This window comes from Caretta caretta, chromosome 5 (genome assembly GCF_965140235.1).
Source record: "Caretta caretta isolate rCarCar2 chromosome 5, rCarCar1.hap1, whole genome shotgun sequence".
In the NCBI taxonomy this organism is placed as follows: Eukaryota; Metazoa; Chordata; order Testudines; family Cheloniidae; genus Caretta; species Caretta caretta.
Genome location: NC_134210.1, coordinates 86,437,018 through 86,451,117, shown reverse-complemented (window position 1 = coordinate 86,451,117; position 14,100 = coordinate 86,437,018).

Below are 14,100 nucleotides of genomic sequence, written 5' to 3'. Positions count from 1 at the left end.
AAAATGAAATTGAGTAGGGGAGGTACATTTTCCTAAATCTCCTGGAGGGAAAAATACTTATACCTGAAGTGTAAAGGGATGATACTCCTGCAGCTTCACAGCATCTACAGTTCAGCATTCACCTGAACAAAGGTTCAGGCTCATTTTCCTTTAAACAGCTGCTAAATGGATCTATCTGGAGTGGTGCCACATTAAACAGGAGCTTTTAAATCAGTGATCATGTCCTTTTCTTCAGCACTAGCAGATCATTTTTGGTTTTCCATTCAAAACTTGATTCAAACAGAACCTATTTTAAGATACACCAAACAAGCATTGCCTACACATTAGAGAGCTTTAACTGATATGATGAGGTCAAAAGTTTAACTGAATGTTCAAGAAATGAGCCTTTACAAACCTCTTATCACTGGGGGAATGTAGAAAGCTTCGCTGCTTGAGTGAACAATTAGCTAGTGGGGGAATAACAATTGTGATCATACAACTCAGCTTTTAAACTACAATAATGAAGGGTTTCAGGGCAGATAACATTAGGCAATTGTGTTGCCCCATCATGTATATGTCTGTCATTCATTATTATGCATCACTTTCCACTACTTCTCATATGGTATGTCCATCAAGTAAGACCTAAAAGAATCCATTGTAACTTTCCTGGGCAAAGGTCACAAGAGCTGAGGGTGACAGATCCTAAGAAAAACAGTGTATTTTTCTTTTTTTAAAATAAAATATATGGTACAAATCTTCAGCTGATGTAGAAATCCATTGACGTGAATGATGCTAGAGTAAGGACCTACCTAAGTACAGAGGCTTATATTTTTACCATGCTAGTTTGCTTTCACAGGAGCACGCACTGCTGCTAAATTCTTAGAGCACTGTTGAGACAGTGGGTTGCTTTTACAGTGTCATAAAAACAATGATCTCACATTTTTAGTGCTGTTCCTGAGTCAGGCAACAGTAGAGCAGTTAGAGTAGTGGGGCTTGGAGTCAGGAACTCCTAGTGCTGCACTCCACTCTTTGTTTGGAAAATCTAAATACCTGGTAGTTCAATCAATTCTAGCTTCCAAATAATTATGTAGCATTCAGAATTTCTTTGTTAGGCAAAAAGCTTTCATGTACAATTCTTTACTTTTACAAGATCTTTCAGAAAATAATTATAAAGGAGAAGTCGACAGGAAGATTTTGCACCATTTCAAACTGCTTTGAAATAACATTAGAGTTGTGACAAGAACCAACAAAGTCAGGAAACTCAAAGTTATGTTCATAGTGCTTGTTAGCTAACACTGATGTGAAGAAAGCAACTTTTGCTCTGATTTTTATGACTTATGCTGAAAAGACCATATAATAATTCAAGTTTCAACTCATAGCAAATTGTAAAACCCTGTGAAACCCTGAAAATTCAGATATGTAATATGAACATTGATGGAGTCTGGACTATAATGTAAAGAGGAGAGAATGTTTTTAATTTGAATCAGACTCATTCCATCCCTGCTCATGTGATATCCTTCTCTTCAAAATAGACTAGTTCCTGGCCACTTTCATTTTGTGTTCCTGGTCCAGTCACTCCTGGGAATAATATGAGAACAGGCTATGATACTATTTTGATGCCAGCCTGTCCATTAGCCAGTAGGAATAGCCACTGTATGAGGAAGGGAGATACAGAGAAGAGATGTACCAATAAAAACCAATATAGTGGCAATATTTCATTAAAAAAAAATAACATGGACATTTGTAAAACTATGGCCAGAATTCCCATTTAACTAAATATCAGAAACACCAAACAGGGAGCTAAACAACACAGATCTTATAACATTTCCCCCTATGCATGAATGCACAGTGGAAGCTACTGAGGAGATTATATGTGAGAGGAAATGCTATTTTAGCAATATTATCACCTGCTCAGATTTCTTGGAAATCCACATGATCTTAAAGGAGCATGCAGCAGAGAGTATCTTATCTCCTGCCTCAAGCTTACCCACCCCAGGCCTGTCCCTCCAAGATCCATGAAGTCCTGAATATGCAGAGTACTACTACTAATGCTAACATTTAGCTTCCATATAGAACTTTTCATCTATAGCTTTCAAAGCATTTTACTATAGAAAACTCTTATCCCCATTTTACAGGTAGAGAAACTGATGCACACAGAAATTAAGGTCACATCACAGGTCAGCGACAGAGCTAGCTGTAGAACCCAGGTCTCCTGATTCCAAATGGAAATGAAGGTGCATTTGTTGGGCTGGGGGAAAAGGGAAGAATGCTGTCTTGGCTATAATTTTGGTCCTTTCCAGGTCCCGAAACAGAGTGAACCTATAATTTGTACACTATAATCAAACCGGTTGGTGAAAAGGAAAACATATCGTGTTCTGTTTCTACAAAGAGAATTTGGAAATTAAATAAAAACCATATACTCATTTCACTGCACAAAACTGGCATTCCAATACATCTAAACAAATCTCCAAAGTACCCAAATACAAAGATCTGATGCAAATTGTTTTCCAGTGTAACTTTGTGCTCCTTTGCAGGAGAAGGAGAACTGTGTCTGGAGATCCACATGATATAATAATGTACGTGCTGAAGCAAAAGAATGGGTATAACCATTTTCTTGCATCTGAAGAGGTAGGGTACTTACCCCCCTCTATGTGCATGTGTAGTTCCCACCAGTAAGGGTAGATAGGTGCATGAACTAAGGATTGAATATACAAAAAAGGGGTGCATTATTGATTTTATTGCTATTTCTGTTTCTTATGAAGGTGGTTCTGTTCTTTTGTTGCTCCTGCCACCCATGGTGTAAGCAAATGCTCAGTAGGAGTTGGTTGGACAAAGATGTGCTATGTGCAAGATCACCAAATACTACTGTTAGGGTTGCAATCCACACCTAAAACTCATGCCAGAAGCACCAAGATTTACAGACCTTTCAGCAAGCCTGGGATGTGTTATTGAGGTCACCTACGCCAATGTAAGAATTCAGTGAAACATGACTTAACTGAGTTGGAGCTTAGGGTTCCGCTGTTTGAGAGATTGCCTCTATGTGTGTTTGTGTGTAGTAATGGGTAATTACAACAGCTGAGGTCATCTGAGCTACTTCAGCCAGCAATATTTTCCTGATGTAAATGTGAGAGAGCTGGTGGCAAGGTATTTTCAGTGAGGGGCCCTTTGCTTTGGCTTTTAATTTCTTCCCTGGTCCACCTGAATCTAAATATGATGGACAGCTGACTGGGAGATAAACATAAAATGTTTGGATTTTAAAACATACTTTTGGTATGTTTTACAGTATTTTGTTTTAGATAAACTGTAATAAAAATAATATCTTTCTTTTTACTGTCTCTTTCTCTCTCTGTCTCTCCAGGGCCCTCTCTGGCCAAGAAAAGAAACTAAGGAAATCACCTTGTAATTGTACCAGTTCTATGGCTACATGGGCTATGTGACTATCAGTGAAGAGACAACTGAAGAGTTTTTCTGTTCCAAAACCACAGATCTCTACATTTAAGCTCAGTTAAGCCTCGACGGGCCTTTTAGACACAGCCTGGAGCAAGGGGTGGGATATAAATTACACTACGCCAAAAGACATTGTGCCCAGAGACATACAATTTCCTCCCTTCTTCCCCTTTGCTTGGGGTAAGGAGCAATAACTTGCTATTTGTTTATGCCAGCAACATATAACACCACCCTTCACACTGGTCAGTGCATGCGGAGGTTGTCAATCTACTCTTTCCCCACTTAACCCCAACTTACTTTTCCCTTCATGCCTGACCCACACAACCCTCCAAGCAGGCCAGTGCTTAATTTATAATGAAAGAGGCCCCAGGGCTCAAGCAATTAGGTGCCAGGGCTCAAGCAATTATATTACACTCATAACTGATGCAGCAAGCCCAGAGGTGCTAGAGCTATGAACTACCACGCCTAGAGGTGCCCGGGCTCAGCCCTGGCATATATTAAGCACTGAGCCAGGCCAACAGGGCCACACGTTGAGGGTAAATTCTGCACCTGCCCAAGGCTTGCAGGGCTGGACCTCCTGTGAGGTCACAACTGGCCCATGGGGCCAGGTACCTGCCCCAGGGTTTGTTCAAGTCTCGCACAGAGACCTGGGGGAATTTAACCAGGGCATGGGGTGGCTAATGTGCAGGAGACCCCAGCCAGGGAGGCCTTCGAAGCCATAGCCAGAAATCACCCAGCCTCCAGGGACTCAGGGTGGGGCTTTTCCACACCCACATGTGAGTTTCCTGTTGACTAGCAGCCGGCCTTGCTCGGTCACATGATGTCTCCAGGCCCTCTCCCTGCACGGCAGCTGGCACAGATGAGCCAATCAAGTGACCTTGGAGGCTAGGCGAGCTGTACTGCAAGCTGTGCCCCTCAGGGAGAGGCAGGAGCAACAGCTGGGCACTGCAGAGAGGGGCTACTGCTTTCCGCAAGTGGAGACTGAGGGTAAGGGGGGAGGCTGCCCCTGGGTACGGGGCCAGGACTCAAGCTGTTCAGTGGGCGGCTGAATCTTTAAATTGTAACACCCTTGCTCTCCTTGATTAGTACCTTACCCCATAAGCAATCTCATTGGTTTCAATGGCACTAGTTAGGGAGTACGTTGTTACTAAATGTGGCTAAGGACATCAGAACCTGGCCCATATTATAAGCGGTGTGTTATTTACATGTATTTTTATCATTACATTTTGGCATTAATTTTTCTATAAAATAACAAACATTGCCTAAGTGCTTAGATGTTTTAAAAGATTGATGCACTGAATTGGCAGAAGTTGCTTCACATGAGCATCTTGTTTCTGTGTAATGACAATAAAGAATTTCATGTGTTATGGGAAGAATTTCTCTCTTATATAAAGAAAAACAGATGTGCAAGTGCTCTGGACATGAGTTCACTTAGGAAGTTGGGTAGCAGATCAGGGGGCTGTTTTTTGTACAGTGTGTTGGGGTAAAAGTTGGGAAACTGAGTCACAAATCCAGCCAATTTAGGCTTAATCAATTTTGCCTTTATTTGTACAATTTCAGACAGTATTATTTGTCAGCTATAATGTCTGGACATACATTTAGGGCAGACAAATAATAACAGACAAGACAGAATTGGTAAAGGGCCCAAGTTACCATATTCCAAGGCACCTGGAAGTCCTCCTATACTTCTTGATGGTTGTTGTCTGCCCTGATCACTTTGTCTGATCTTCAGTTCCATCCTTCAGTTTCTGGTCTGGTGTTTCTCCAATTTAGGCCCATGTTAACTTAGATCTTTTATTCATTTCTACATTGCAGATTACTTAATTTTTATCCAATTGGATTTTAACTTATCAACCTTTGGGTTTTAGGTAACCCATACATTAGGCATGGGCAAGATTCAGATATCCAACTTCTGCATTTTGTCTGCTGATTTTGCAGTTTCGGTGTCATGTTGTTTTTTTGTGTCATCCTGCCCTAGGTCTTCTCAGTAAAAAAGGATTCTTGTTACAGATTTGTTTATTTTCACCCATAAACTTCCAGGAAACCATTATCTTTGTTCCATCTGCAATATCACCACTTCAAGCAGATTAGCAATTCTACATAAAAGCAAAATTGGCAAAACCACACGTTTGCCAGCAAGACCTTGATCTAAGTGTTACCTCGTCTGTACTCATTCACTATCCATAATTAAAAATATAGATATCAAATCTCTTAATTTTACCATTAACAATTCTTCATTTTATATTTCAGAGCTATAAATCAGTATATGTTATCCCCTTCTACTCTTTAATCTGTTAGAAAGTGAAGGAGAGTTATGAAGACCATGATGATTCTTTAATGTCAACACTTCTTAGCTTCTGTAAACATGGGTTTTTTGTTCAAAGTCCAGTTTTGTTTGTGAATCACTACAAAAAACTTCATTATACATTTTCCTGTGAATGCATTTTGAGAGTGTGTCTCAGTTTTAGGACCTTGATATTTAGTTGTTTTTAATTGTACTCCAACAGGTGCTTGTTTTGTGTTACTCATGTATGATTTTGAATCAGTATTTTAAAAATCAATAAAGATGCCTAATTTTCAAAGCCGCTGAGCACCCACAACTCCCATTAACTTCACTGAGAATTAGAAAGGCTCAATAGCTCTGAAAATCAGGCCTATACACTTAAAAAAATGTCTTCCTTGATTTTGTTTTTCCTTCTCCTTCCTGTTTCCCTTCCTTCACTGACTTTTTCTTCCTTACACTGTGATTTGGCATAGGAACCACTCCACACAATGTGTCTGTTGGTGCTGCTGAGGAATCAGCAGTAACATATGGTCCGTCAGTCCATGCTAGTACCCATCTCAAAGGCAATTTTCTGGGTGACTGACAGTCTAGTCTAACCCCGATCGTAAATCATTCTGCTCTAAAGAATGAATGAATTCTAAAGAATTACTCTGAAAAATTGAAGTAAATTCCATATTTACTGTCTCAGTGGCTCAAAATCCAGAGCTCAATCATTTAAGGTTATGAGCACCCTGAACTCCCATTGACTTCAATGAGAGCTGAGAATGCTCAGCACCTCAAAGGATTGAGCCCCATATTTGCTCAAGTTACAAACAAAGGTATCTCCCCCTACCCTCCGACAACTATCACTAAAATCTTGACCTAGGATCTGAAAGTCAAGCTGTGACCTTTCTGGCTCATGATCATCACTAGTAACTTTATCCCAGCTGAAGATTACCCAGGGTGTAATTGAGTTGTACATCTACCATAACTGTTATGTGGATCACGGTTAATAAGCCCTGAAGAGCACAGCCTAAATTTCAGTTCCCAGGGTAAGCTTGCAATGATGTCAGCTGGAAAAAAAACATGCTACTTATAAACTGAAAAATTTGTTATGGAGTCACTGAGACACAATAAACATAGACACTAGGATGCCATTGTTACAGCAGAATGTTTCAAAGTATAATGGTAGTAATTTAATACTGTGCTTGCTGGTTTAAACATCATGAGGAAAACATGGTTGTTTAATATTTCAATAAAACATTCATTGTTTAAATATTGCAATACCTTTAATCATTTGTTATGTCAGTATGAAAACAAGAAGGAAACTCTGGTTTCTTGCACCGTGCTTCCTCACTAGCACTAAAGGTTGTCCATTTTTAGCATGAGGGCTTCAAGTAACACTAGGCTCAAGAAATCGCTTGTAACTAAAGAGTGCTTTTCCAATATGGTTCCTGGTTGTTTATACAGAGAAGTGCTTCTTACCACTTGAACTTTCAGGCTACTGAGCTGAACAAAATGGGCCATATCACCTGGTGTAAATCAATGGAGCTTCAGTTAATGAACACTTCAATGAAGCTATGCCAATTTACACCAGGTGAGGATCTGGTCCTATTTTTATTCTGGGGAAAGAAGTCATGCTTAACTATGATTGTGATGAAATAAAGCAACTGACTTATATAAACATATATTGTGGGATTTCCCCAGAGATCAGGTTTTGAGGAAAATATTAGAAACAAACACATTAATAACAAGAGTCTATCCCATCCATACAGTATGAGAAGTGAATCAAAAGCAAATCCTGGAATCCAAATCCCTTTGAATGTTAGGGGACTCCACTCACCCACAGACCCCAAAGTGAGAGCTCCTAAGGCACTTACCATGCTCCCTTCCCATCTCAGAGCCACATGGAACAGGACAGAGTCTTTACCCCCAGAGGCAAAATGTAGGGGTATGACAAGAATTCAGTGACAATGGGCTGCTGGGGGAGAAATGAAAATGAGAGAAAGGGGAAAAGAAAAGCTAAACATTAAATAGATGAGACTTTCTAGAATTTGTATTTATATTGTTCAACCACAGAACCACACACAAGAAACCTGAATAACCATGTGATGTCTCATTGTACCCTCATCTTTCCCTCTCCATTCCCTTCCCTTTGTTTGTTGCATTACTTTTTGCCTCAGGTCTGCTGTGACTGTTGTAAGGTCTTCATGACACCAACTATCACTTAGTATACGTGTTATGGATCCTGTCCAGGCTGGCCAGTAAAAGTTGGAAAGGAGGCTGTGAGTGAGAAAAACCATCTTGAACAAAGACTGTGTCCAAAAGATATGTATTTCCTCTTTCATTTGCTTGTAACCATCTCTACCTTTATCCCTTTTACTTGGTGTCACTTAATCCATGTTCTTTTGTCAGTAAACTTGTTTTGCTTTCATTGAATCATCAGTGCTGTGTAAATTCACTAACGTGTGTACTTCTAGTATGCTGACAGGTTGGAGTGTTTTACCATTTCTGTGAGGGTCCAGTGGGAGGAACTGGTCTCTGTAGCAGGATGATTTGGGGGACAATCTGGGGCTGGAAGGGTACTAAGTTTAGTCTACAAGGCGTAACTAGCCTGGGCAAAGCCATGGTGAGGGTTCTGGGCTGCTGGCAGTCATTTGGGAGTCAGAGCTCTGGACCAAAACTGCACAGCCACAAGATATCCAGAGTTACAAGGCAAACAGTGAACAAACCCCTTACTGGCCTGGGTGAACCCCAAAATGTCACAATGTGTTTGTACAGTACATAGTACAATGGGGTCTCTACCCTGATTTGACTCTGTGAGTGTTACGAATAATAATAAATACAAAATGCCTGTCTTCTTTAAGAGCACTGAAGGGAAGGGCCGCCGGCACCCTATGCCCCTCCCCAATGCACCTCTGCAGAAGCAGCCATACTTGGGCATAGCTAAGTATGTAACTGAGGTAGACAAATACATATTATGCATATCCTTGAAATGTCAGTACATTCACACAGAATAATAAAAAGGATAACAGAAGCCACAAAAGTCACATGATCTTGCATTTAGCTTTTAAGATAATAGCAGCCTGGCTTGGACATCCTAAATAACAATCTGAAGCACCAGTAATGGCAAAAGATGTAACTGTCATTGAATACTCTATATACAGATTGCTCTAAGAGTATTATCAAAACTTAGATCACTAAAGCAACATTCATATTTTTAAAGTTCTCTAAATCAAAGATATTTATTTCTTTAGAAATCACTAAATAAATACATTCATTGAAAATACATAGTCAGAATGTGAGCTGCTACTATTAATGTTAGCGTTAAGTGGATTTTTTAAAATAAATATGTAGGATTTTGTGGACCTAGGCTGCAATCCTACATTATTTGCATTCTCAAAAATCTCAGGTGAATTTAATGGAAATTTGGGGTATACAGGAATGGAGTTTGGGAGCTCCTGCAAGTAAACTATCAAAGTTAATTGCTTTGTGAAAGAAAAAAATAACACAAAATTTTACAGCAAATGAAGGCTGGCCAGAAGACAGTAAAATTGTGCAAGTGCAAAATAATTGGATACAGATGACAAATGTTAAGGGCTAATCATTTCTGCAATTTGCAAAACGGTCCTTTCTTAAACCTAACCTGTGACAAAAGTTGTTTGGGGCCTCATTGCCTCACTATATTAACCAAATTTATTTTGGTTGTCATACTTTAGGATCCAAAAGAAGTCCTTCATTGAAGCTTTCTGAATTAAACCATGTTGCAGACAGTGTAACATTAAAAGCAAACTGCAGACAATAAGTATAGGCGACATGTTAGAAAAGCATATATGCCACAATAATTCATTATTTAGACAAAACAATGCCTATTATTTATAGTTAAGATTTAAAAGAATAAAATCATTAGCAATGAAAAGTAGTAGAGCACTAAAATATTATTTAATATAGTTTGGTCAATTTCATTCTATTTTGAATTATAATTTAAAAATGACATTATTACTGTTTTGGTTTTCGACTGTTAGGAGTAAAGCCCTGCAGCTGGGCCTGTTAAGTCTTCCTGACAGCCTAATGCTGCCTGACGGACCGCCCTTCCCGATTGGCTGAGGAAAGCTATCAGAATGGTTCTTAAGCCCATCTGCAGCAGTAGTTTGCTCAATCCATGTGTCCAAAGATTCTCTACCTCTCTGTGCTTATCTCTCTTACTAAGCCCTGCTCCTCCACTGCTCCAGCCTAGACTCTGCCTGCACCCAGCGGGTTCCAGTCCTGCCCCAGCCTTGCCCCGGCCTTCCCTGACTCCTGGTAATCTGGTTCTGACCTTTGGCTCTGATTCCTATCTTGATCTTTGGCATTTGGACTCTGACTAGTAGGTCCGACCACCTACAAGCTGTCCCCTGTCATAGACAAGGCTAACCTACTTAAAATTTTTGAGAACACCTCGTGTGCACTGAAAAGTCAGTCAAGAACAAAGACCTATATAATCAATAGATGAAAAGAATCAATGTCAAACCTTTAGAAGCATTTGATTGAATAATGTTAGTCTGAGGAAAATATAACTGAGACACTATTAAGATGCTGATGGTATGAATTTTTAATGTTGGTAGAAGAAAATGAAAAATATGTCAGCATGCCCTAAACAGATTGTGGAAAGAAGGAGCTGTTAATGGATTTAAGGAGGACAGCCTCATATGTGATACATTAGACATAACTAATGTGTGGGGAGGTTAACTGATATCATTAGTCAGCAAGAGCTGTTCTATCTATCATAGGATGTTACTATAAATGTCATCTGAGGATAATTTCATATTAACTACAAACCAGGGCTCCAATTCAGGAAAGCATGTAAGCACTTGTTTAAGCATGTGCTGAAGTCTCATTTCCTTCAAAGGGATCTAAGCACATGCTTAAATGCTTTGCTGAACAGAGATGCTTTCCTGAATTGTAGCCAAAACACACCTGAAATGAATGCAAGGAGTTCCACTGACTCCAGTGAACATTTTATCGGTCTCTGTATACTCATCCCATTGAAGTCAATGGAAGTTTTGCCGTCATGTATATTGTATATAATACATATTACAGGAAAAACAAAGTAAGGAATGATTTAGAGAGTTTTAAAAAAATGCATTGGGACTATTTTTGTATCCCACTCCATATAAAGTCAGGATCCTATGGTACTATGAGTCCGAGTGTTCAGGGCTCAGGGGAATGCAACAGAAACCTCTAAAAATGATCTGAAATAGCTTTTCTGAATATACAAATGTCCCCAGTCTAAAGTCCAAAATCTCAGGAATTTCCTGATCTAAAAGTGAATGCTGGCTCCTATTGGGAAGCTGGGAATGACCACTAAATGGGAGAAAGCACCTGTTTCTAATCCTCCAAGGTCCTGAGATCAGTTTAAATTTGTGGTCTGCTTATATAGCAAACCTGCTATTGGTGCCAATGAGAGTTTTACCTATCCTAGGCAACAAGCCAGTGTAATTCTGAGGAGTGAGACTAAGCCCTGGTCTACACTACAGGGGTTAGGTCGAATTTAGCCGTGTTAGGTCGATTTTAAAATGAATGCATCCACACAACCAACCCTGTTCTGTTGACCTAAAGGGCTTGTCATAAATATAAAGGGAAGGGTAACCACCTTTCTGTATACAGAACTATAAAATCCCTCCTGGCCAGAAGCAAAACCCTTTCACCTGTAAAGTGTTAAGAAGCTAGGATAACCTTGCTGGCACCTGACCAAAATGACCAATGAGGAGACAAGTTACTTTCAAAGCTGGAGGGGGTGGGGGGACAAAGGGTCTGTCTGTCTGTGTGATGCTTTTGCCGGGAACAGAACAGGAATCGCGTATTAGAACTTGTTAGTAAGTAATCTAGCTAGAAATGCGTTAGATTTCCTTTTGTTTAAATGACTGGTAAATAAGCTGTGCTGAATGGAATGTATATTCCTGGTTTTGTCTCTTTTTGTGACTTAAGGTTTTGCCTAGAGAGATTCTCTGTGTTTTGAATCTGATTACCCTGTAAGGTATTTACCATCCTGATTTTACAGAGGTGATTCTTTTACTTTTGCTTTAATTAAAATTCTTCTTTTAAGATCCTGATTGCTTTTTCATTGTTCTTAAGATCCAATGGTTTGGGTCTGTGTTCACCTATGAAAATCGGTGAGGATTTTTATCAAGCCTTCCCCAGGAAAGGGGGTGTAGGGCTTGGGGGGATATTCTGGGGGGAGACATCTCCAAGTGGGCTCTTTCCCTGTTCTTTGTTTAACATGCTTGGTGGTGGCAGCACAGGGTCCAAGGACAAGGCAAAGTTTGTACCTTGGGGAAGTTTTTAACCTAGGCTGGTAAGAAAAAGCTTAGGGGGTCTTTCATGCAAGTCCCCACATCTGTACCCTAGAGTTCAGAGTGGGGAAGGAACCTTGACAGGGCTCTAAAATCAACTTCTGTAATCCTCCCTGATGAGGGAAGTAGGGCTAAAATCAACCTTGCTGGGTCGAATTTGGGGTAGTGCAGACGCAATTCGACTGTATTGGCCTCTGGGAGCTATCCCAGAGTGCTCCAATGTGACCACTCTGGACAGCACTTTGGACTCGGATGCACTAGCCAGGTACACAGGAAAAGCCCCAGGAAATTTTGAATTTCATTTCCTGTTTGGTCAGCATGGCAAGCTCAGCAGCACAGGTGACCACGCAGTCCCCACAGAATCGCAAACAAGCTCGAGCATGGAATGAAAGGGAGACACTGGATCTGATTGCTGTATGGGGAGAAGAATCTGTGCAGGCCGAACTCCGATCAAAAAGAAGAAATGCTAATATATATGCCCAAATCACACAAGGCATGGTGGAGAGAGGCTACAACAGGGACACACAGCAGTGCCATGTGAAAGTTAAGGAGCTCAGGCAAGCCTACCAAAAGACAAAGGAGGCAAATGGTCGCTCCGGGTCACAGCCTCATACATGCCGCTTCTATGATCAACTGCATGGCATTCTAGGGGGGACCCTACCACTACCCCACCACTGTCTGTGGACACCTGCAAGGGGGGAGTCTCATGCAACAGGGAGGACGATTTTGTGGATGAGGAAGAGGAGGAGAAGGAGGAGGAGAATGCGCAGCAGGCAAGCAGTAAATCTGTTCTCCCCGGCAGCCAGGACCTTTTAATCAGCCTTGAGCCAATACCCTCCCAAGGTGAGATCCCCAACCCTGAAGCTGGAGAAGGCACTTCTGGTGAGTGCACATTTGTAAGTACAGTACAGGGTTTAAAAGCAATAGTGTTTAATGTTTGATTTGCCCTGAAGATTTGGGATGCATTTGTGGCCAATACAGCTACTGGAAAAGTCTGTTAACGTGCCTGGGGATGGAGTGGGAATCCTCCAGGGACATCTCCATGAAGCTCTCCTGGAGGTGCTCTGAAAGCCTTTGCAGAAGGTTTCTGGGGAGGGCTGCCTTATTTCACCCTCCACTGTAGGACACTTTACCATGCCAAGCCAGTAGCAAGTAGAATCACTGGAATCACTGAAGCACAAAGCATGGCAGTGAATGGTCCTGGGTTTTGGTCACATTCAAGCAACATTTGGTCTATATCTTTCTGTGTTAGCATCAGGAGAGTGATATCATTCATGGTCACCTGGTTGAAATAGGGAAATTTTTGTAAGGGAACAGTAAAAGGATGCCGTTCATGCTGGGCTGTTTGCACTTGGCTAAAAGGAATCATCCTAGAGAATAGCCACACGGTGGGGTGGAAGGAGGTGTGTGCTGCACATCCACCCAAAAACCGCAGCCCCTCCTTTTAAATGTGAAACCCAACTGGCATTGCTTGCCATGGGAAAGGAGGGTGCTGCAGTTTGAAACCATTCCCACATGTTATGAAGGCATAAGAAGCCAAGCCCACGTACCATTTGGCTGCCTGGAAACTGAATTCTGTTGCCCAGCTGTGTGTGATGTGTCACCATACCAGCAGGCACTCAACATAAAAGGCAAAATGTGACCTTGAACCTAAAGCACATGTGCTGTCTGCTGTGATTGCTTGATTCACTTGATTGAATTGCTTGATTCACTGTGAAAGAGTCTCACTCTTGTTCTCAGAAATGTATCATCTTAAATTTTACTCTCCCTTTTTATCTCCCCCCAGGTGCAAATGTTTCTATGCTCCCCCTATCATCTCCATCCTTGAGGTTACCACAGATTAGAAGGCAAAAAAAACGCACTTGCGATGACATGTTTTCTGAGCTCATGCAGTCCTCCCACACTGATAGGGCACAGTTTAATGCATGGAGGCATTCAATGGCAGAGGCCAGGGAAGCATTAAGTGACTGCGATGAGCAGAGTCAGGAGGCGATGCTGAGGCTAATGGGGGAGCAAACTGACATGATGAGGCATCTGGTGGAGCTGCAGGAAAGACATCAAGAGCACAGACCCCCGCTG